General features: G+C 36.5%; 2 protein-coding genes across 3 annotated transcripts in view; both read right to left on the bottom strand.

Moving 5' to 3' along the window:
* The window catches only part of kcng1 (potassium voltage-gated channel, subfamily G, member 1), a 53,853-nt gene extending 53,164 nt beyond the window's left edge, over positions 1-689 (bottom strand). The window contains exon 1 of one of the 2 annotated variants that reach the window (XR_012398422.1): positions 477-583. The gene's annotated coding sequence lies outside the window, so the exon portion shown is untranslated. 2 annotated transcript variants of the gene reach the window in all.
* mical1 (microtubule associated monooxygenase, calponin and LIM domain containing 1) overlaps positions 1-25,031 on the bottom strand; it is a 508,844-nt gene that overhangs the window by 273,569 nt on the left and 210,244 nt on the right. The window lies entirely within an intron of this gene.

The following is a 25,031-nucleotide window of genomic DNA, read 5'->3' as shown; positions in this document are numbered from 1 at the left end:
ACACTTTAAATCTCAAAATTGACAGTTTTTTTTCTCTGCAAGCATCAATAAAACTGTGAAGTAAACACTGTAAATTATCTAATAAATCGTATATTGGAAATCTACAGAAACAAATTGACAAAAGAGCAACAAACCGAAGTGTATTTTAGATAATTTCTTTCCATCAGACTGGAAAAAAACACTTTAAATCTCAAAATCAACAGTTTTTTCTCTCCTTGCAAGCATCTTTGGAGATTAATCTAATAAAATGTGCATTGGAAATCTACAGAAACTGATAAACGAGTAACAGAACACACTTTAACAGTCTACTTTAGGTGTTTTCCTTCCATCAAAAAAAAAAAAAAAAAAAAAAAAATCACACACTCACTTCAAATCTAAAAAATCGATCATTGTTTTTTTTCCTTCCCTGCAAGCATCTTGCCGTAACACTGCAAGGCTACAAAGAAAGCAAAGTAAACGCTAGTCGAATCACTCACCGTAGTTCATGTGCACTTGAGAATACTCATGGTATTTCTTCAACTCTGAAAGCAGAAGCGCAGTGTGATGAACTCAGTGTGATCGTCCACAGGCTTCTGGAGCTTCTGGCGGCACATTTGATGATCTGAGCAACAGGCTCCAGTTCCCTCCCTCTTCACACACACACACACAGCTCTGACATCAGTGGTGGGATGTGCCATTTTTTCCAAGAGCTTTTCTCTGAATATCCATAGCAACCCGTCAGCGAAGGAAGCAGGAAGAGTGTGTGTCAGAACTGACGGGCACATATGCATCTCCTTCAGATGATGATAAGAGGTTTTTTTTTCATTGTGTCTGAGGAGCTCAACATCTGCTGGAGAGATGCTCATCTGAGGGACCATTGGAGGCCATGGGTGATATTATAGGAGGAAAGAGGAAAGACAAAAATTGAAAGTTAGTTTTGAGGCATTATAGGAATGTGGTGATTAAATCTAACTGGAATTCAAATTGATTTGCTTTTTGAAATGGACATAATCAATAAAATAATCAATTTAAGTGTAAATGAGTGTTATTTTTGGTGATACAAATAATTATTTTGATGATTTTTGATTATTGTGCTTTGACTTTTTTCAGTTTATCACTTCTGTGGTTTAAATTGATTTGAACTGTGGAAATCGATAAAAGAATCTTCCGCAGTGTAGATAAAGCCGATGTGAACTCCAATGTGACCACCTGGCAAAGATTTAATAAAACACCAGGAAAAACATAGTATGTTTATTTTAAAAGAAAAGCTGTGATTGGGGTGGGGTGGGTGGAGGGGGTGGGGGGGTTAAACTATCTCAGATTTGGCAACCGCATTCATCACAGTTCGTTTTACAAATGTTTTTTGATAAAAATAAAGAGATTTATGTAGCTTTTAAAATTTCGTTCAAATTTACGTTGACTTTATTGCAGACAATATTAACACAAAATATTTCTTGTTTGGTCAGGCAAACTTTATTTCATTTACAAATTTACATCCTTATCTGTTGTTCCCCGTCTTTGTATTTGTCTCAGAGTTGTATATATTGTAAATATATATTTTTATATAATTTTTGGTATCTCCTTTGGTTGTCTTTTGCACTTAATTCACAGTTTGTATAAATTTATTTTAATTGCACATAAATATCAAAGCCCATTCCCTAAACTAACATCAGGGGTTTGTAACAGACACCAAAAAAACAAACAGTTGAGACAGGAGAAGTTTAAGGTTAGTAATCAGTAGAGCTGTGAACCTACACTAGCCTCACGGTTCGGTTCGGTTACGATTATCATGCCATCGATTCGATTCAATTCGATATTTCGGTGCATTGACGGTGCTTTTCATTCACAGTTTTATATTTTCTTCACAGCAGCAGTTCTTGTATTAAAATGTATGAATATATTTATATTTGTATACTATTTGTAAAACTATTTTGTCATTTAATACAAACAGTCAGATATATAAACTGTACCTTTAAACAAAACGAACATTAAGCAAATAATATAAACAAATATAAATATCCAGCTCACTTTCTGATCCTTGTCTAGTTCTCTTACACCTTCTTTGATTGGTCACACCCTCAACAAAAATGGTTGCGATTGGCTCTTGCGCGCTGCGCTCTTCACAGATGAGTGACACTGAGCGGCAGCGGCGATCTCACAGCTGATGTATGATAGACAAGGTGGAGAAAACTCGGCAGACACGCGCTCGTTTCTTTATCCAGAAGTAATGCTGTAAAACAGCCGAGAGGAGAAGAAAAGCCACTCCAGCAGGTCAAGTGGACCACTGTGTGTGTGTGTGTGTGTGTGTGTGAGAGAGAGCAAGAGCGAGAGAGAAATTAAGTACTTTCATTCTCTCGATCTCAGTGAAATAGGGGCTTTTGCTGTTAATGTCAGTGAAAGACTGATCCAGCAAACACACACAGTGAAATTGTGCACAGTTTATGAGTTTTAAGTAGTTAAAGCGCTGTAAATACTCGCGATCGCCTCCCTTGCGACAGAGTGCATATGAGGTAAATGTTGTCAGTAATAACCGGTTATGATTATTACTGAACCGATACTGAATTGTCTGCGTCTGCATCGCGGTGCATCGAAGAAACGATTAATTTTGACCCCCCTAGTAATCAGGTAAATTGGTTAAATAATGATTTGATTTGAAAGAGGTGATGTCAACAAGTTATTATGATTTGGTACAAAAGCAGCATCCAAGAAAGGTCTAGTCCTTTAGGAGCAAAGATGGGGTGAGAATCGCCGGTTTGCCAACAAATACATGAGAAAAAAATTAGTGAAATGTTTAAAAGCAATGTTCCTCAAAGAAAGATAGGAAGACATTTGAATATTTCACCTCCAACTGTTTAAAACATCATTTAAAGATTGAAGGCATCTGGATAAATTTCAGTGCGTAAAGGACAAGGGCACAAACCTAAGCTGAACAACCCTGATCTTCAATCCCTCAGGCGGCACTGCATCAAGAATCCTCATTCATCTATAAGCGAAATCACCACATTGGTTCAGGACTACTTTGGCAAACCTTGTCAAGTACCACAATATGCAGTTACATCCACAAATGCCAGTTAAAACTGTATTGTGTCAAAAGGAAGCCCTATGTTAACAGTGTCCAGAAGTGACTTCTCTGGGCTTGGAGGCATCTGGGATGGACCATCACACAGTGGTAACATGTACTGTGTTTGGATGAATCAGCATTTCTGGTATTATTTAGGAGAAATGGACACCGTGTACTCCTGATCAAAGAAGAAACGGATCATCCAGACTGTTACCAGCAACAAGTCCAAAAGACATGGTCATGTCATGGTATGGGGTTGTGTCATTGCCCTTGACAAAGTTAACTTTCACCTCTGTGATGACATCATTAATGCCGAAAAAGTGCATAGAGATTTTGGAGCACAACATGCTGCCCTCTAATTCGCTATATATTATTTCTTATACATTTTATTATTTCAAACTACTAAAATGTCCATAAAAGTCACTTTGTTCAACTGTGGAGATAAACTTTCAACATCAAAAGTTGACAGAGCAGAGATCAACATCCCACAATGCAATTCACAACTGTAAATAAATGGAAAAGGCAAAAAATAATTGAATAACAGAAAAAAATGTAATAATCAATCATGTCATGTCAGGATTGTAAAGGTTTAATGACAGTCTTTTAAACACCCTTTGAAATAAAGTGTTACCAAACATTAAGAGTAAAATTACAGGGAATGTTTTGTAACAGGAACTCAGACATTTTGGTGCTATAAATGCTATAATTTGGACGTCTCTAATACATTTCTTTTGATGGGTCTTTTTCTGCAAGAATGTGGAAAGCCATCGCTCATGTTTTACTCTAGTGACATATAAAGGGAACTTATTACAAATCAACAGCACTTATCTCCACATTTGAGTTCACAATTGACAATTATAACTTATAAGTGGATATTATACATCGTTTGTCAATATAAGTTCAGATTTTTGGTGGGAAAAAATGTACTAAAACATCTAGGTTGGACCTTTTAGACAACTAGAAAATTGTGTCCACCATCCATACAGAATCGTCCTGGAACAGTCTAGTAGTTGTAAGCTTTTAAGCCTCTCCATCACTGTTTGACTCTTGTTTAAAGCTTTAATTCACTACTTAGTCAACTTTACCATGTGAGATTCACTTGGTTTGTTGTTTCTGGAGTGTCAGAATAGAGAATAAAGGCTCCGCCCTCTTCTGGAAAGCAGAAGCTCATTTGCATTTAAAGGGAAACACATAAAAAAATAGTTTTTGCTTGCTCTTAATCAATTTGACATAATAGATGCTATGGGAGTATTTTAAGCCGAAACACACATTGTGTGGGCTCATTCTGCTGAAAGTGATATGGCTCTAGAGGTCTTGTTTATTTCGATCCACTAGATGGAGTTCTGTGGTTTCTTCAAGAGTGTGTTTGGACCAGGTGTGGGGGGTTCTTGGGGATTATGTTTGGATAATGACCATGGAGTTGGACTGGGAGCATTCATCCTTTTCTCTTCAGCAGTTTTGCTTGCATGTATGTACTATTTCTATTAATTCCTAATTCAATACATTAAAAACAAAAGTTAATTTAATTTTGTGATTTGGGACTCTTTTTTTTTTGTTTTGTTACTTATAATAATAGGATAAGTTTTGCTTTTAAATCTTAAAAAAAGTTGACATTCACAACTCTCCATAACCTCCGTTTTAGTAAAATAAAAAAATCCTTTAGAATTTCTTTAAAAAAAAAAAAAAAAACTTACAGGAAGGCATGTGGATTTCACAAGGGATCACATTTTTCCACATGTGATTACACTGTAAAAAATTCTGAGTTTCACACAACTCCAAGTTGTTTTATATATATATATATATATATATATATATATATATATATATATATATATATATATATATATATATATATATATACTGTGTATACACACACACACACACACACACACACACACATATATATATATACTAGTGCTGTCAATCGATTAAAAAATTTACTAATTAATCACACTTTTTTTTTTTTAAATTATCGCAATTAATGGTGATTAACTGCATTTAAAAGACTGAAACTTGTAATTTTGGCTATTCGAATGTAAAATTTATGTAAACGCAAGACAAAAACTATTTACATTCAAAATATAATTATTCATTAGAATTTTTGCTTAACTTGTAACACAGATATCTTCATGTAAACAACAGACCCACAATAAACCAAGGTCAGAATTATTAGCCCCCCCCTCAATTATTAGCCCCTCTGTTTATTTTTCCCCCAATTTCTATTTAACAGAGAGAAGATTTTTTTCAACTCATTTCTAAACATAATAGTTTTAGTAACTCATTTCTAATAATGGATTTATTTTATCTTTGCCATGATGACAGTAAACAATATTTTACTAGATATTTTCATGACACTGCTATACAGCTTAAAGGCTTAATTAGGTTAATTAGGTGAACTATGCAGGTTAGGGTTATTAGGCAAGTCATTGTATAATGATGGTTTGTTCTGTAGACTATCGAAAAAAATGTTAGCTTAAAGGGGCTAATAATTTTGTCCCTAAAATGGTGTTAAAAAAAAATTAAAACTGCTTTTATTTTAGCTAAAATAAAACAAATAAGACTTTTTCGAGAAGAAAAAATATAATCAGACATACTGTAAAAAATTCCTTGCTCTGTTAAACATCATTTGGAAAATATTTAAAAAAGAAGAAAAAAAATTTAGGGGGGCTAATAATTCTGACTTCAACTGTGTGTGTGTGTGTGTGTGTGTGTATATATATATATATATATATATATATATATATATATATATATATATATGTGTGTGTGTGTGTGTGTGTGTGTGTGTGTTTGTGTGTTAATAAGTAAAGGTTTAAATTTAAATGAGTCTTTCATATACAAACATTTTAGGGAAAATGTCAGACAAGTGGGCCTGAAAAAACTGATTGAAGATATGGGCCCCGAAGTAAAAAAAAAAAAAAAAAAAGAAGTTAAGAACCCCTGATCTAAATAATACAAAAGAAATTACAATATTTATGCAAACATGATTTAACATGTAAACGTAAAATTAGCTGATAAAATGATTGAAGTTCACATATGATTTTCACGTGTTACTTGTGATCACATATGCAAATTTACATGTGAAACTTGTGACATTTCTATAAAATATTTTTGCTCCAACTTGCTCCAATTTTCCAAAAATTATTATTTATTGCATAACTCCTATCTTCCAAACACTTGTCAACACATGCTTTCCAACATCCAAAATGTTATCAAGTCAATTCAGTAACTTTTAAAAATAAAAACAGTGACAATTTAATTTTACAGTATGCCTCCAATAGCAAAAAAAGCCACACAAAAAAGAATTGAAAACAATCAAGTTTCCAACCCTACAGCTTTTGCATTATTAACATATTAATATGTACTGCACCTTACAGCCCATTACATTTTAAAAGACTGCAGAATCTCAAAAACCAGCTGCGTCACGAGAATATAAATGTTATTAAGCACTTGTCGGCTGCATGTCTTACAAATCCGCTAAGAAGAGCAAGAGACCGAGAGGGTTTGAAGAAACAATGTTCGGCATGCTCGGCACGTCAGGCGAGTGGCTGCACTGCTTTATCTCTGAAGCGCTGCCTGTGTCAACGGCCCTCACTTTCTATTGATCCACCTGCGCTGAACAGTATCTGTGTGGCAGCCGACACTGAACATCAGCAGCCACCAATTACTCTCTGATCACAGCTAATAAGTCTTTTGATGACAGTTCAAACGGCGTGAGCGGAGTGAGCTTTTACTGCACTTCCTCAATTGACGTCTTTTTTTCTTTATAGGGTGCAAATATACTGGATTTTTCAACCCAGTCTCATTGGAGATATGTGCCCAGGGCTACATTTTTGAGAACCAACAAATATATACCCTGTACTACATAGTCTAGCAGTTTGTTTGTTTTTACAAATGCACTAAAGCAGAGGTCCAAAATCTTTTTATTACTGCCGACTGGTCAACAATCGACAATTTTATCACGGCCTAGGGTTTGTGTGGATTATATGTAGATTGCTAGGCAACCATCAGCGTTTTCTCAGAGGATCACAAGCTGAAAAAACATTGCTGTCATCCTGATGCAAGCTTTACTTATGGAGAAGATTAAAAAGCACTGCAGTGTATGGGTGCTCTGTGTTTGTCTAAAGTCATTAGTCTACAACATGTGTATTTTCCACACATAGTCCTTGTCACATGACTCGCGTCACTCCCTATATAACCTCATTCTGAACACTTACCTCTGTAAGTATTTCTGAAGAAAGCAAAATAAGTCCCAGGGGGTGTGTTTTTTTTTTGTTGCAGTTTTTGTTTTTGCAAAATCACAAGAAGGCTGCTGTGTACGCTTTAAGATCGCAAATTTCTCTCGCGAGTGCCATTCAGGCCTGCTGTTTTCATGTAAACCCATCAGAGGCTGCTGTTGACTGACTGAATGAGTGACTGAATGACTAACTGACTAATCCTCCTCCTTGCCTAAACCCAACCAATTTTATTGACTGACCTGCCCACCCACTACCCTAAACCCAACCAACAATTTTCAAAAGCAATCCAGAAAATGAAAAGCCCTCGTCTGATTTTTACCACGTTTTACCACATTTTCACCTTGTTATTTACTTCTTTATTTATTTTTTTGGAGTTTGTTTTTTGGCTACCTGTTTTCTGGATGCGTTGGAGCACTGGACTCAAACCTCATCGTCATGGTCAACTACTCTCTGCGTCTCAAGTCCACTACCGTACATGGCGAGCTTACGGGACAAACTGGTTACAACGGGAAAGCGTCCATATGAAGGTAAGCGGTCAGCTGATAAGCGCGAAAAGGAATGAATAATAATAATAATTCCTTACATTTATATAGCGCTTTCCTGGGCACTCAAAGCGCTTTACACAATCTCACACCAGCTGATTGGTGGAGAGGAGACAGAGTGATGAAGCCAATTACTATATGGGGATGGTTAGAAGGCCATGATGGACTGAGGCCAATGGGCAGATTTGGCCAGGATGCCGTGGTTAAACCCCTACTCTTTTTCGAAAGACATCCTGGGATTTTTAACAACCACAGAGAGTCGGGACCTCGGCTTAACGTCTCAACCGAAAGACAGCGCTCACTGAGCAGTATAGAGTCCCCATTAATATACTGGGGCATTAGGACCCACACAGACCGCAGGTTTGAATGGTGTCATACTGTCCCGCAGTGTTCATTTAAAAAATGAAATTCAGCCATACATACCTCTGGCTACATAATGTGCAGTCTCCAGAAACGTGTATAGGGCTACGTTTTCAATATGAGCCTATGTTGCCCAATATGCAATTCCTCCATTGGAAATAACAAACTTGCGCATGGAAAAGACGCGATATGTGAACGGCCCAAGGCTTGCGTCATTTGCAATCTCCAGCAGTTGATCTTCTTGCACAGACATGCTGGATTCGCCTGATTTGTTGAAAATGTGTTGCGGATCCATTCCTTGGCAGTCCATGGGTCTTTCACTGGGCCTTTTCCCCTTCTCAAAGAAACTTTCCAAAGATGTCCGTTTCTATACTTTATTTTGCTCACTTACGGGTTAAATTTGGACGCTCAAGTGACTGAGATGTAACCAAGAAAATAGGGTCATTCTTCAGAATAGAGGATTTTTCAAAATAAAAGATCGTTCAGACAAAAAATACAATGGAAATCAATCATGACTGCTTGTGCAGTACCAATTGATCCAATGATCCACACACGGCCTGGGGAATAGGGACCACTTCACTAGAGGGTGCTGTGTACAACCCGTGTACTCAAATACATTACTGGGGCTCGTTTTCTCATATGTCCCATTGCGTGTAAATCCACTAGAGGCCGCTGTGGACATTTCTGGAAATCTCAATGTCCTTGTCACACGCGTCCATGAGAGAAGCTGGTCGGCTTGTCATTGTGTATAATATATTACACCTTCCCCAGAGCAGAGAATGATCTTGTAAAGAACGGGGTTTAGGGAGGCCAGATTCTTAAAGTCCCCTTGAACCGGAAGCTGCAACCATTTTGTTTTTCCTATTGTGAAGCAGTTCCTAGAGAAATGGATATTAAATGAGAAAACAGTGGGCGTGGCTTGTTTTTCTTTTTTAAGCTGATTGGATGTAGTAAAATAGACATTACGACCAGAACGATCGGTGTTGTGTGTGGCGTTCAGTCATGCCTTCAATTCTATTTTTCAATTGATCTTGTTTGTCCTGTTTCCCTTTTCAGTTTTCTATTGGTTGATTTGGTGGCGTCAGGCATTTAAATCAGACGGAAGTGGACTTCTCGCGATCCCTCATTCCTCCACACCACCACAGTTTTTGACAGCTTTGGAGTGGGGAGCTCCAGCCTGCTTTAGGTTTGTTTGGTTGTTATTTATTATGCTGTTGGGCTCCCCATATCTTGTCAATTTGGATTGTTTTGCTGGTTATGTAATAAATAATTTAGCCGGAGCCCTTTGGCCGTTGTTTATTTATGTTGCGTTGTCTTTGGGTCACGAGTCGCATTTAAGTTTGGGACTGTATAAATCGGGATAAGAGTTTCTGGAAAGTTATCTCAACCTAACAGACTCCTCCTGCACACCACTTCTGCTTGTTGTCAAAACTGACAGTTGGAGGGGGCATGGTTAGGCATGTTAGCCACGCCCACTACCTCGGATAGACGAAATCTGAGAATTTAACTGAAAACAAACAGGAAGTGCATTTTCAGATTTCAATTTTATATTACAAGGGCAAACTATTTTTCTTTTCTTAATAATACACAGTGTTCACCACAAAATTAGCAACGTGAGCAAACAAAATCATATGGTTAGTTTTGATTTCATGTGTACATTAAACAAACCATTTCATGTTGCAATGGATGTTGTAGCGTATGTCATGTGTCTTTTTAGGTCTTATGCCAGTTTCACCTAGGAACTAATTAAGGCGGAGCTGATTGCAGGGGGAACTATAAAAAAGATGCACCACTGTGAGTAAAAAGACAAACGCTGCGTCCGAAACTGCATACTTCCATACTATATAGTACGCTAATATCAGTATGCGAGCCGAGTAGTATGTCCGAATTCATAGAATTCGAAAATCAGTATGAGAGAAGTACCCAGATGACTTACTACTTCCGGCGAGATTCCCATGGATGCTGCGCTTTCCCATGATGCATGATGCGCTATCCCACGACGCAACTGACGCAGGTAGGTCACGTGACCATGACAAAATGGCGGATGGAGTATGTCAGAATTTCATTCGCTTCACTCCCATTCATGAATTCGCTCGTGTGGCATTATGGGATAGCGCAGCATGCATGGGATGCGCACTCCAGAATCTCGCCGGAAGTAGTAAGTCATCCGGGTACTTCTCGCATACTGATTTTCGAATTCAATGCATTCGGACATACTACTCGGCTCGCATACTGATTTTAGCATACTATATAGTATGGAAGTAAGCGGTTTCGGACGCAGCCAAATGCATTCACTTCCTAGCCGCTAGCATTCAACAAGCTAAGGAATTCTTATGCTTTTCTTGAGTTTCTCCTTTCTTTAAGCAGCCAATGAGGTATGTTTGTTTTGTATGATTTGTTGGTTTTGTTTTGAAGTGTGATGTTGTGTTTATTTAACCGTTTGTTTATGAGCTGTGCAATTTATGAAGTTACATTTTATTAGTTAGGATTATGTGATCATTACATTATCTGTGACCTTAATGTGGTGATTTGGATTAATTTGATACAGAAATATACTGTTGTAATTTATTGTTGTATGTTTTTTAGTTCTTACGTCTGGTACACCCCTGATGTCTTCTGTTCTGCCCTCTATGTTGAGAACTGAAGAATTGATATGAAAATAAACCAGTCAGTAGAAAAAAAAAAAAGACTCTTGCTCGTTTGTTGCTGGAGGGAGCTACAGATGTTATGAGTAGGGCTGGGTAGTAAAATTGGTATCGTATTGATTGATCAAACACCAGTCAATATCGATGAAAAAAGTTTGGAATGAAGTTTCGGTATGAACGCTTTAGTTTTATTAAAATGTGTCTGCTGAGCGCGTGCCTTGAAAGTAGTCTCAATAAATCGAATCACTTTTTGTTGTCACATCATCAGCAGCACGTGTGCTATGATGAGTGAAAAGCTTTAGGGTGTAAGTTTGTCATTTCCAATGGAGGCGTGCGTCTTGCAAAATGCGCGTATGGCAGCAATGTGTGGTTGTTGCAAAATCGTGTAAGTACACTAGATCTATGCAATCTGCTTCACACTTTGAACGGAATATACACATTTCAGTAATAATGGCAGACTAATTACCTCAGACACACACAGTGCACCCAAACACTGCAGCGGTGTTTACTTTTCTCTATAACCTTGTATCGGAGCTGCAGCAATAATTTGTCTGTCATCCTCTGATAAAACGGCTGTTGGTCGCCTAGTTATTAGAGATGCCAGAGGAGCGCGAATCCCATAGTAAATGGTGAAGGAAACTACACGCTTGCACTTTGTTACTTCAGGTCAGAATAACAACACAAGCGAAAATGAGTGCAGTGGCTAGCAGCAGTGAGGAGATTGTAAATAAAAAAGGATGTAAGGATGTCAACAGAGTGGCTTTTTGGTTTCTTTTCTCGTCCAGCCAGTAGCACCACATCTGAAAAAGTTTTAAGAATCGGGGGTAATGTAGTCATTTAACTTCACAATTTGTAATGGTCAGTATGTGTTTGAATAATGATGGCTTGTTTCTTTTCTTGAAAGCTCGGATTTGATTATCACAATTGTTTTTTGTTTTTTTGTTGTTGTTGTTTTTTTTAAGAGTTTGAGGTTTACTGGATCATTAATATTCACACCTTACAGATGTTGATCTACCTTAAAGTTTGCTTTGATTGTACAGCATTTACGCTTTATCATTGCACACACTTCAAAGTTTAAGAGTCTCTTTAACACTTAAGTTTATTTTATTATGAAGAGATGAGATTTTGTTTAAATATTTTTGTTTTAGACTATTAAAACAATTTGCTTCAGTAATGTTGGTAATTAAAAAAAAATCCTAATATTCCTAAAGGCATTGTTTAAATTATTCAACAATTATCCATATCGAATGATATGAAACATGATATCGTGATCATTGTTTTTGCAATCTTGTCCAGCCTTAGTTATGAGAAAATTAAGGAGTTTTTTTTCTTTTTTAAAGTAGCATAGCAGAGGGATTAAACATTCTAAAGAGTTTTGCCAAAGTTCTAATTCAATCTCTACTATTAGTAATAATAACATCTCCTGAAGATAAAACAAATGTTGTTTCTTCTCACAGCATCAAAGGGAATTGAATCAATACGGTAAGATGATTTATCCATGTTCCAAATAATCAGAGACTTGTTCAGCCGCCCCGAGCCTCCGGTGAGTGAAGGAACAGAAAATGTGCCGAGACAGAGGCAATAAAAAAGGTGACGGGGTCAAGTCATTACAAGCTATCATTGAAATGAAGGCCTCTGGGTTTTGGTAATGCATTGCATAAGCCTAACTATAAGCATATCATGTTCTTTCAAAGAGAGCGAAGGAAAGTTCACTGTAAAAGTGAAATCTCTATCATTTACATTGTTCCAGGCCAGTGTGGTGATTGTACTTCTTGCCAAATGTTCTTGCAAATATATAGATTTCTTTGAACTGGGTGGCTTAAGGATTTTAAAGCATATGCTATTTAATCTTTTAAAATGAATTATTAAATATTATTGAACTTCTCCGTTTTTACTTATACTGCAAGTTATATCACTATATATAAATGGATTTTATATAGAAAATAAAAGGAAATGTTTTACACACACAAACCTGTTAAAATCTCAAAAAAAGTACTCAAGGGTTGTGAACCTTTAAGGCACTCGGCCTGTGGTCTCGAGCCAACCTAAGCCTCCCACCAGTGCCGTTATACAAAGTTTAAAATCACATTTTTATTCAGTTTGATTGATGTAAGTTGAGATGACTAGAAAAGTTCATCTTTTTAGAGTAAACTATTCTTGTAACAATTAAACAGGATGTTTCAACAGGCACAATCAAATATGTGAGACTTTATGAGGCTCTTGTTCATGCTTGAACTCAGCAGTCAGTCAGTCAATGCCCACCATGTGAATGTCACTGCTTCACAATGAAGTCAATGAAGGTATCAAGATCGATTATACCTTTGAACTGCAATGATTCTTTAAACCAAACAGCTGAAGTGAGGTTTAGTTTTAAACCAATTTCGAGAGGAGCATGTGCTCATGATTTACCCAGCTGGTCCACATTAACTAATTATGATTCTCCAATCAAAGGATCCCAAATCACTATATATATATCCTCATTTCCTTTCTACAACTATCTTCGTCTGGAAGAAACCCCCCTCCTCCCCTTCTTCCTCCTTTATCCAGAATGGGCGGCACGGTGGCCCAGTGACTAGCACTGTTGCCTCACAGCAAGAATACCAATGGTGTTGGGTCCTCGCTGAGCCATCTGGTATTTCTGTGTGGAGTTTGCATGTTCTCTCCGTGTCTGCGTGGGTTTCCCCCGGGTTCCCCGGTTTCCTCCCACCATTCAAATGTGCTCTATATTATAGATAAAACAAGCCTAAACCTTTTTTATAATGTCTTACTCTCAAGAAGTTCGCCTTGGCCTCAGCAGCGGGGGAGTTTGAGATAGACCTGAGCTCAATCTCCACACGCCCTGCAAAAGGGGGGGAGCCCTGGGCTCGAGGATCCCTTGAGCTCAGGGCTCTCTCCCGGGACAGCATGCCAAACAAGCTATGTATAAATCATGAGCTAAGTGTGAACTCTTGAAATAACTAAATAATTGATTTTGGTGAAACAAAGCAAGTAATCTGAAAAAAGACAGCAGAAGCAAACATGATGTGCACTTTAAAAAAAAGGTAACAACTTAAAATTGCAAGGCAACTTGCAGCGGAGCTTTGAGTGGACTCAACTTAAATCGAATCAAATGCAGTAATTGGGTTGAAAGTTGAGTCAACTCAAAAAAGCAATGCAGCAAGTTGCTTTTCAATTTTGAGATGAGCCAACATTTTTTTTTTTACAGTGTGGACAAAACAATTGGGTCAAGGTGACATCAACAGTCCTTTGCATATGACCAGTGTTGGTGGTAACGCATTACAAGTATGAGTAAAGTAAATGAGAGGGTGCTAGTTTTGATCGCAGGGATTCAGGTGTCATTTGAAGGATACTAGCAAATCAGCAGTCCATGTGAGAATGAGAAGACCATTCCACCAGTGAGGAACATTGAATGAAAAGTTTTTAGAAAATGGCTTATAGCTTCTCTGTGATAAGGCACTTTCCAAAACATTTTCTATTTCCAAAATACAATATAACTACACAACCTTTCTACTAGGGCTGCTCGATTTTGGGAAAAAATCATAATCACGGTTATTTTGGTCATAATTGTAATCACGATTATTCAGAACGATTATCAGTTTAAGTCAAAATTATTAGCGCTCCTGAGATTTTTTTTTATATAAATATTTTCCAAATGATGTTTACCAGAGCAAGGAATTTTAACAGAGTTTCCTCTAATATTTTTTCTTCTGGAGAAAAGCTTATGTGTTTTATTTTGACTAGAATAAAAGCAGGTTTAAATATTTTGAAACCCATTTTAAGGTCAATATTATTAGCCCCCTTAAGCAATATATGTTTTTAATTGTCTGCAGAAGAAACTGCTGTTATACAATGACTTGCCTAATCCTCTAATTAAGCCTTTGAATCACACTTTGTCTGAATGCATGCATTTTGAAAATAGTCTGATATTATGTGCTGTCATCATAGCAAAGATAAAACAAATCAGTTATTATAAATGAGTTATTTTAAACTATTATGTTAAGAAATCCTATTTCCATTAAACAGAAATTAGGGAGGAAAAGAGTTGCTAATATTCAGGAGGGCTATTAATTCTGACTTCAACTGTATATAGTTATTTTCCTCTCTGCAAAGGAAAGAGAAATAAATACAATAGAATAAAAATATAAAAATATGAAACAAACTGTGCTTTAAGCATCTTCACTGTAAGAAAAACACTTTAGCTAAAAAAGTAATTCAGTCAAGAGCAGTGAGGGATTTCCTCGTTTTGTTGTTTGATTAATCATAAAAGCAGGCGGCAGCAGGAACATTGCGCGCTGTGACTTTAATGGTTTCTCTTTCACGTGTCTTTTGATTCTCAACTCATATGTTTATTACACAAATGAGGGTTAATACGAATAATCACTAAACACCGTGTTTTGACACCTATTTGACCATTAAAGCGCTCACATTAAGATAACTTTAGATGTGTAGTGCGCTCTGCTTGTCTCAGTGTGCGAATGAGACCGAAAGCTGCTGACTGCATGCTTCTGTTTGCGCGCCGCACACACACACAAAAGCAGGCAGTCTTTCGAGCTGCTAAGTTAATAATCGTTTATCTCGATTAATGGTTTTTCCTAATCGTTAGAAGCTAAAATCGAAATCGGATTTTCGATTAATTGCACAGCCCTACTTTCTACTTTGACTCAAATCAAAATAAATAAAAGAGGACCAAAAGAGATGAAAATTCTGTCATACTTATTACACCTTAACTTATTACACCCCTGCTGAGTTTCTGAAAACTGCTAGCATTCTTTCATAGTATTTGTTGTTTCTACTATAGATATCAGTTATTACAGGTTTTCCAGCTTTCTTCAGAATATCTTCATTTGTGTTCAACAGAAGAAAGAAACTTAAAAGTCTGGAACCACTTAAAAGTGAGTAAACATTGAGTCCGTTTTCAGTTTTGGGTGAACTATCCCTTTTAATATGTTGACCGGAGCAACATTTATCAGGGTATGTGTACTTGAATTGTGTACGGCGTCCGCCTCTGCACATGTGTGTTTGAATCAATGCCCCTGTTTGATATTCAGTGAGGGTTTGATGAGCAGCAGGAGGATCTCTGACTCTCTGAAGTTAATCCAGGGCTAGTTTATATGCAGAGCTCATGTTGTCTTTGTGTTTTATTCCCTGTGCTTTGGGGGAAAATCAAGATTGAATGCTCTCTAAGGACTGATTTGGGGATGAACTCTGTTTGCCATCATTGCTACGGTTTTGCTTTCAGTCTCACAAAAGAAGTACCAGAGCATCATTCGCTTCAGGGAGCATAGTATTTCCCAAAAGAGTGCATTAGCCCTGCCTACTTTTTCAGAGGTACTTAATACTGAAGGTTACCGCTCCTACTTTATATTAAGTGGCCTTACTAATATGTGCTTACACTGAAATGAATCAGTTGTTACAATGTACATATTATGTAAATACCTGTTTTTAAATTGTACTTATAAATGATTAAATACATTACATTTATAATTACACCGTTGACCATCCCTTATGCCTTGATCAACACAAAAACTAACCCATACCACCAAACCTGTTCCTAACCCTATAGTATGCCATTTCAGTAGCACCAGAAGTGTTCTACAATATATATTATGAACACAGTAAGTACATTTTGATGCAAGTACATAGTAGTTAAGGCCACTTAATATAAAATGGGAACAAATTCTTTGTGTCATTTGCAGTGTTTGGTGGTATTATAGTTTCATCTTTAAGTCCCTTACCTTTGGCTTTTTTGTCTGAAGGTCAATCATAACTTTTCTTCAAATCATTTATTTTTTGGTTGGTTTATTTTACAGCCCATCACACTTTAAGATTTGTTTTTGAAAATGACAATGGAAAAATGGTTCACCTTTATATTACAAGGCCACATGGACCCAGGACTACTTTGGCAAACCTTGTCAAGTACCACAATACGTAGTTACATATACAAATGCCAGTTAAAACTTTACAGTGCCAAAAGAAAGCCCTATGTTAACAGTGTCCAGAAGTGCCGTCCACTTCTCTGGGCAATAAGGCATCTGGGATGGACCATCAGACAATGTAAACATGTACTGTACTCAGATGAATCAGTATTTCAGGTATTTTTTTGGGGAGAAATGCTGTGTGCTCAGGATCTAAGAAGAAAGCGGATCATCCAGACTGTTACCAGCAACAAGTCCTGAAGCCAGGGTCTGTCATGGTCAAGTGCGCTTGGTAAAAGTAACTTGTACTTCTGTGATGGTACAATTAATGCTGAAAAGTACATAGAGATTTTGGAGCACAATATGCTGCCTTCTTTTCCAGGGACACCCATGCATATATCAACAAGATAATGCAAAACCACATCCTGCACACTTGACAAAGTCCTGGCTATGAAGGAAGAAGATACAGTTACTTAACTGGCCTGCCTGCCGTCCCGACCTGACTACAATAGAGAATGTGTGGCGCATTTTAAAGCACAAAACAAAAACCCTGGACTGTTGCCTGTCCCAAGTTTTTTTTGAAATGTGTTAGAACGAAATTGGAATACGTGTTTATTTAGAAAAGTAAAGAAATAAAAATCACAAGAAACACATTAACTAATGTTTGTTGTATTGTCTGCAATGAAACATGTCAAAGTTTAGAAATCACTTTCTTTTTTTATTAGGATTTTCCATACTGTCCCAGCTTTTTCTGATTTGGGGTTGTACGTACACTCTGGTTGTGTCAATAACCAATCCCATCATTTATCACCGATGGACATCACGATGCTGAGCAGGCATCGCAAATCTCCGCCCCCATGGCAGCAGCAACCCGCTTGCGAAAAATACACACGGCCCCATTTACACTAATACGTTTTATTTTTAAAATGGCATTTTAGAACGCAAACGATCCACGTCCACATTGCTGTTTACTGTAGCATTTCTGAAAAGATATTAGTCCACACTATACAGCTGAAAACACACATCACATCGTGACCACACACAAACACACACACACACACACACACACTGGCATGCCTGCAGAATATGCGCATGTCTGAGCTCCAGGCAGTCAGCGGGTGCTTTGAGCACAAAACCCCAGAGAGCAGTGCACATGGGAAAGTTTATCAAGGATGTACCGCTGTATAGTTGATATTTAATTAATCTTGTTTCTATCTAACAACTCTTCTCTCTTTTGAATCTATCAGGTAATGTGTCAGAGCATCAGTACACTGCTTCAATCTTTCGCTTTCAAGTTTGTACTTAATAATTTTAGTGAAAACCTCAGAAAATGTCGGCTAGTTTGTCGACGCCGTTATAACGCCACAGATCACTCTGCCTATCATGTCAGAGTCCTGCGGAAAAAGTATTTGACAGGTGTTAATTTGTGTGCAACTTATCTTTATTTCTTCATTATTTGGTTATGGGTAAAACAAAGACCATACGCGTCAGGTAGTTGAAACAATAGACTACAAATAATTATTTTGTTATAAATAATTAATTCACCGCCGCCTACAATGACGATGCCATCATACATATTGATGTTTTACATTAGACGTCGTACAATGCCCAAATTGGTCGACATCGCCTAACCCTAACATACACATATATGTATATATTTTAACATTTTTTAAATATTTTGTTTATGATTTGTTTGTTTATATTAATAAATTACATATTTATATTTAAATAATTATATATAGTTATTATAATTATAAAATGTACTTATTTTATATATATATATATATATATATATATATATATATATATATATATATATATATATATATATATATATATATATATATAAACACAGACACACATTTGTTTTTGTGAAAAGTGGGTACATTACATAGACTTCCATTCATTTTATACTGTCCAAACCGTATATTATATTGCCCTCACCCCACCCCACCCCTTAACCCAACCATCACAGGAGTCAGTGTCCAGCTTTACTCTCTGATTAAACTCATCCTGTGGGATTTATAAGCATTTTGAGAAATGAGGACAACACCAATGTCCTTATATTTCACCTCGTTTTTGTAATACCTGTGTCATACCCATGTCATTATACAGATTTGTGTCTTGATATGTCACAAAAACACGTACACACACACACACACACACACACACACACGCATACTTGTTTTTGTGCCACATGGGGACTTGTGACTAGAAGGTTAACTATGGGGACAGCAATTTCTAAATACAATTAAGCCATAATTTTAACTCATATGCGTCCAGGGGATTTTTTTATCATAAAAACAATCATTTTTTATCAAGAATTCTCAAGTTTAAAAAAATGAATTTTTGTCAGGTTTTTCTATTCTTGTGGGGACGTCGCTATTTTGTCTTACCACAAGGAACCACCAGGTGTCAATATGACATACCAGTATATTATCATATTTTTATAATAAGTTACTGTAAGACTACAAATTACATTTAGACAACTATTAAAGAGTTATTTATAAGGGAAAATTGTGTGCATTTATATTTTATTGAATTTTACTTTTACCTTGCATTCTCTGTTTATTCTATGTTATATTACAATAGACCATTTCTAAGGGTGTAAACAGAAAAAAGTCTTAGCTTTTTTTAAATAAAATAAAATGTTTATCCTGCTCAGTTGTACACATATGTTGTTTTAATGTGCATTTAAATAATGTATGAGCATCTTGGCATTCTATCAAGCATTTTTTTATTAGATATTCTGAGATACGCATAAAAATTAACGGAGACATAGCCAAATTTACGAGAATGTAAAAACTCAATACAACTCGGAAGTGTTTTAGTGTTTTAAACATTTATTTAAATGTTAATATGAAAGTTTTAGTATACTGCTCTTTAAGCAGATGCATGTTGAGTTTGCTTAAACAAGATTCACATACATGTTGCCTTTAACAAAGACAAAACTGGTGAAGGCCGTTTTACATTTTTTTGCTTTAATGAAATCAAACTTGTTGCTTTCAACAATCATGAAAAAAAAACAGTGGTGAAGGCCCTTTCACCTACCTTTCACATTTTTTTAAGTAATATATTTTCTTTCTTCCAGCAGACACGAAAAAAATAATTAGATGAAGGTCCTTACCTTTCACAATTTTTTCTTTAGGGAATCAATGCGATTTTTTACATAAAATTTCACCCCCTCCCAACTTCTATTTTGAAGTGCTGCTGGGGAACTTTCGATACAGTTCATGCACTGGGCTTTACCAGGAACCTTTCCAGACATTATGAATTCCATCATTGTCTTCTCCACGGCCTTGATCTCCTCCAAAGACCACCTTCTTCGCTCGTTTTGTGAAGATCCTGAATAAAATTTAAAACATAATTAGTGAAAAAAAGACTTAAAGACCAAATAAAACTAATTCATGGTCTTCAGTGTGTCTCATTGTTTTTAAAGTTGTATACACATTTTTGCTAAAATTTAGTTGATGGCTGAAAATCTGTCATGTTTACATCACCCAGCAATAAAAGGAAAAAAATGCTTGCAATTAGTCACCATGTAAGTTTAACTAATTTTGACATCGGACCGATAACGATAAATAAAAAATTAAAAAATAGCATTTATTGGCCGATAGCGATATGGCCGCTGATATATTGTGCATCCCTCTGGACAAAATTGAAAGCCTGTAAATTGGTTTATACGCAGGTCTTCATTTGTGAGTTTTGGGTGGGCTATATTAAAAAACTGACTAATAAATTGAAAGTCACTGCATGTATTGTTCCAGTAGCAGTTAAGCTTTGGGGATTGGCTCCTTTAAATTTAGCCCATGAAAAGCTTCCAGTCACTGCCTGCTAGGTGTTAAAGATTCCCTTTGGGGGAATTTTCTTCCATGGAAACAAATGTCTGTTGCATGGATATTTCCAGCAAGCGGATGTATCTGGACCTGTGAAATTTGACAATCCTGGCCTGTACATTTCACAATTTGTCTGAAATAAAGCTGTGTAAACCTTTTCATGCAGTGATTTCCACTAAAATGTCTTGATTTTGATTCAACTTTAGAAGAAAAACAGAAAGGGCAACTTATTTCAGAAGACATTTTAAAAAACAGCTTACTTTTTGTTCTGTGCGGTTCCGGCAAGTCCTTGCTAGTCGGCTGCAGTTTTTTATGATTCTTGCCTCCTACAAACATATGAGTACAACTGAGAACATTATTCAGTAATGGCACAGAATACCTACTAAGTAAATTAGCAGTAAATGTGTAACACATGTATTTAAGAAAATATTAGCAGTCGAAACAAAACATATTTTCACTTTATCCTCAGGATATAAAAATATATAATATAGAACATATAGAATAGAAAAATAATGAAAGCAAGTAAAGGGCAAATCATAAAAGCAGTGCACAGAATGAATTTTATTCACAATTATAACAACGTCAGAAGTTTTTAAAGCACCTTTTTATTTAAGGGTGCGTTCACACCTGTGAATGGATTCAGTTGTTCTGAAACAGAGATTAAAATTGTTACATTGTTGCTCTTTGCTCTTGGAGCGGTTTGCTTTCACACTGCAAAGTTTCTAATCGGACCAAAAGAGCTAAAACAAGTCATGTGTGAGTAAACTCTCCTCACATTGGTCAGAGTGTCAGGGTTTATTTTGCAGCGTCCCGCTCAGCTGTCAGGAGAGGTGGTGGTTTGGTGGTGATTGACAGGGTGCACGCGCGATGTGTCTGAGGAGAGACACGGTGGGGAGGGGTGAGAAGGGTGCGCGACGATGCCTATTTGAGGACTGGGAGGGAGACGCGAGATTACCCGGAGATCACCCGGAGGCATCCGGAGACTCGCGAAACTTCCCGACATACTCATAATTCTCTCTTCATATAGCCGTAAGCCTATTACATATCCATAAAACACTGTGATATAACCGCGCTCGGATCGGATCGCTTTCTCACTACAATCGAACCGCTCCAGGGTTCGTTTCAATCGAGCCGAGACCACCTCACTCAAGTGATCTCGGAGCGATTACTTTGGCGTGGAACAGAGCGCGATTACCCTGTTCACATATGCCAAACGAACCGCGCTAACTGGGCAAACGAGATACGTTCCGAAACAAAAGTGTAGGTGTGAAAGCACCCTAAATCTCATTACCTTTGGATGGTTCTTGGTGTTGTCCAATCTCAGCAGACTTCTTTGATTTCTCTGAAAAACAATAGATCTCTTTTAGCACAAGATTTTTCAATAATAACTCCTAAATACCAATATCAGACCGTTGTCACAGCCACCTCCCCAACCTGAATCCCAGTACACCTGACCACAGTCCCCTAATAACTGATTAATTACACCCCTCATCAGTTTCCTTTATAAGCAATTACTCTGCACTTACCCATTGCTACTTACCTGTTATTGTCAACACATTTGTTCATTTCACTAACCAATCCTTCAAAGCTTTCAGTATGGCCACAGAAGCACTCTCGACCTCCAAACATTTATTCTGTTTCCACCCAGGTTCATCCACCATTGGCAATTTCACTCACCAGACTTTGACAGTAGCTAGTGGGTGGACGAGTGCTCATTAGAACCTATCAACAAAGCTTGAACCCAAACATTCGTTCTGCTATTATGATGTACAACACCATTGACTACCTTCTACCTTCTTCTTGTTTTATATTATGGCTGGTGCGCTCGGTCATCCCTCTGTTAGTGGCGAGACCACTCGATGCACGATGCCAGCAGTCGGCCAGCGAGTAAACTAATATAATGAATAAATATACATAGGCCTATGCGTATACATCATTTAATGCATTTAATAGGTTTGCATTCTGCACTGCGAGTCATTGGCCTGACAGTGGAAACGCGACATAATTTCAGCCTCACTGCTCAAGCTCTCGGACTATTGGCTCAGCCCGGCCCGATAAAAGCCCTGGCTCACACTAGCCCAGCAGTGGAAATGTATGGAGCTAGATTTGTTTCTTTATTATTCAATCAAAAATATTTAGTTTTAAAGTAAAATTAAGTATGTTGTAATTAAAGAATTAAAGATTTCAAATAAAAAACATGTTTATTTAAAAAACTTATGTCAATGATAATAAAATATTTTGGATTGCAAAAATAAACACTTGTCCTATTATGCAGTTACCACAATTTTCATTGCATACTCATTAATTTTGCTCTCTTTATAGTAATAAAGTAATAAAGAGTAATTGAGTCTTGAGTCTCTTGAGTCTTTATTACTCAAACAAACATATGAAGTTTGACCAAAACTAGGTAGAATGCAATCAAAAAATTAAAGATTTAAAATAATAAAAAAACATTTATTTAAAAACATTCACACTGCAAAAAATAAACTATTGCTATGTTATGCGGTTACCACCAGATTAATGCATTGTGTGCTCATTTATTTTGCTTTCGGTTTTGTTTCATTTTTTGCGAATCTAAAATTTTTGCTTTTGAGTTGAAAAGTTTTGCGAGTTGAAAACTGCAGCTCAGTGGGCGGGATCTTCTGAAACACCTTATTCTATTAGTCATCTTGATTGAGGTCACAGATTGGCCACGCCCATTACATTTTCGCGCGGTTGGAATGGACTGCCGTGCCTTCTGTGACAGGAGCGAGCTATGGCGAGCAGCAGGTCTTCTTCAAGGTAGGTTAACTGAAACTGTATAATATCTTGTGTATTACCATACATATTTCCCATCTAAATATGTTACGACTGCTAGTATTAAACTCTGTCTAGTCAGTGATATTTTTGAATTCTCTCGATAAACTAACATTAGCTGTCGGCCATCAGTACTGTACAGTTGTAAAGGGCAACGCAAGGATAGTGTATTGTGGAAAATATACATTGATGTATTATTAAAGTCAGGCTTTTTGTCTGTAGATGATGGCCAGGTGTACAGTAGGTCTGCAAACAGACTGGGATACATTCTCGGCAACCATTAATCTTCAGTTAGTTTCCAGACAAAAGCTACTGTCTCTTTGAACTGGAGCATCATATTTATTCTCCACTGTTAGAAAATGTAGTAACTCAGTGTATGTATATTTCATTACAAACGTGACAAATATTTATTTAGTATATTTTGTTTCGCATATAAATGTTAGTTCATACATTAGTTAACTTGAATTAATTATGAACAGGATATCTGTTAAGCAATAATTAATCTTTGTTAATGTTAACTAAACATATTAATGCATAAGTTAAAAAATGATGGTGAACGAGTTTGTTTAGCATAAACTTTGTTAACGTTAACTTAGTCATGTTCTATTGTATCTCCTTATATTAACAGCTTGATGTTATTAGCCAATGTTTATGGACAAATACAATAATGTATTTGTTCACTGACTAGATAACATAACTAAATAAACAACATTTATTCAGTAATACTACATTTTTGTTAACGGAAACTTATACAAATAGTAATGTTACTTAATGCAGCAAATACTGAACAACTCACATTCTTCAACAGGCATGTCATTCATGTTTGTAGACTTTTTACTAACATGATTTATCTCTAGCAAAGCATTAGTTGAGGGAATTAGGAACATTGTTGTAAAATGTGCACTACTTCAACACGCTACATTTGTAAACTGACTTACCACTAACCCAACATTATAACTGATGTGTTACTAACATCTTTGGGTTTATTACAAAGCAGTAATTAATGATTTTACTGGAGATATATATATATATATATATATATATATATATATATATATATATATATATATATATATATATATATATATATATATCAGGAACAATTATGTTAGTAAAGAATTAACGTTGGAGAGGTGCACACTTCATAATAAGCTTTCTGATTTCCCTAAAAAATGCTCAGTTACTGAGTGATAAACCATGCTAGTAAAGAGTTTACAAATGTTAGTAACACAATATACAATGTTGAAGTCGTTTTGAAAAGTAACAGGGCAGTTTGCAGGTGATCTTCGCTATATAATTTGTTTAGGCATTATTGCAAATATTTGGTCTTTAAAGGAAATGGTATAAATCAGTTGTAAAGTAAAAATGTATTTATAAAACAACAATACATAGACACGAGAGATATGTGGATTATAAATATTACATTAATCAGAACAATTTTCTCATCTGTTTCTTCAATTTATCCTTACAGGTTGATCACTCAGTCTTAGCGGGCGTAAAACATCTGCTTTGACTCCTCCGATGTCCACATCTGCGCTGACTCCACAGACGTTTACATCTGCACTGTCTTAAATCAACGAATCAACATCCACAATGATTCCACAGGCGTCTCCATCTGCATTGTCTACTTAGACATCAACATCTGCACTGACTGACCAG

This window comes from Danio rerio, chromosome 23 (genome assembly GCF_049306965.1).
Source record: "Danio rerio strain Tuebingen ecotype United States chromosome 23, GRCz12tu, whole genome shotgun sequence".
Classification (NCBI taxonomy): Eukaryota; Metazoa; Chordata; class Actinopteri; order Cypriniformes; family Danionidae; genus Danio; species Danio rerio.
This window is presented reverse-complemented; position numbering and strand designations above follow the sequence as displayed.